At 38.1% G+C, this 783-nt stretch overlaps 1 pseudogene; it reads left to right on the top strand.

Annotated features, from left to right (window-relative positions):
* Nucleotides 1-783, top strand: part of LOC116700887 (olfactory receptor 1E1-like) — a 4074-nt pseudogene that overhangs the window by 157 nt on the left and 3134 nt on the right.

The following is a 783-nucleotide window of genomic DNA, read 5'->3' as shown; positions in this document are numbered from 1 at the left end:
TTTTTGTTTTTATTGTTTCAGTGCTGGGAAACACAGTTGTAATGGCTGTAATATACTTGGATTATAATCTAAGAACTCCAAAATACGTTGCAGTTTTTAATTTAGCATTTGTGGACTTGTGTGGTAGTTCTGCTCTGGTGCCAAAGATTCTTGACATCTTTCTGTTGAATCATCCTTCACCAGAAAGAGAGAGGAGCAGCTCATACATAAACCACACAGTACGGATGCTGAAGTAAGAAGAGGGAACATCTTTAAGTAAATCACTGCGTTTGGAAATCTCTGTTTTAATGGAGTTGTTCAAACTCAGCTCTTGGGAAAACATCACTTTGTGCGTCCTGCTATAATAATAAGTGGTTTATCTGGCTTGCCAAATATTAACCATTACTAGTCTTTGGTTTTTTGTTTTTATTGTTTCGTGCTGGGAAACACCGTTGTAAATGCTGTAATTTTACTGTGATTATAATCTAGAACTCAAAAAACGTTGCAGTTTTTAATTGAGCATTTGATGGACTTGTGTTGGTAGTTTGCTTGGTGCCAAAGATTCTGACATCTTTCGTTGAATCATCCATACATCTCCTACAACGACTGCTTGGCTTTTTTTTTTTTGCTACACCTGACTTTCTATGCAGTCATTGAATCTGTTGCACTCTCTAGGACAGACTGATAGCTATCATTCCCACTGCACATCAAGTGAAGGTGACCCACAGGTTTATGCTGTCTGTTGATTGCCTCATTCTGGGTCTTGTTATATTGTTGTACTTGCAGTTGGCCTTCTTACACGAC

This window comes from Etheostoma spectabile, chromosome 13 (assembly GCF_008692095.1).
Source record: "Etheostoma spectabile isolate EspeVRDwgs_2016 chromosome 13, UIUC_Espe_1.0, whole genome shotgun sequence".
Classification (NCBI taxonomy): domain Eukaryota; kingdom Metazoa; phylum Chordata; class Actinopteri; order Perciformes; family Percidae; genus Etheostoma; species Etheostoma spectabile.
Note: the sequence above shows the minus strand (reverse complement) of the source record. Positions and strands in the feature narration are given on the sequence as shown.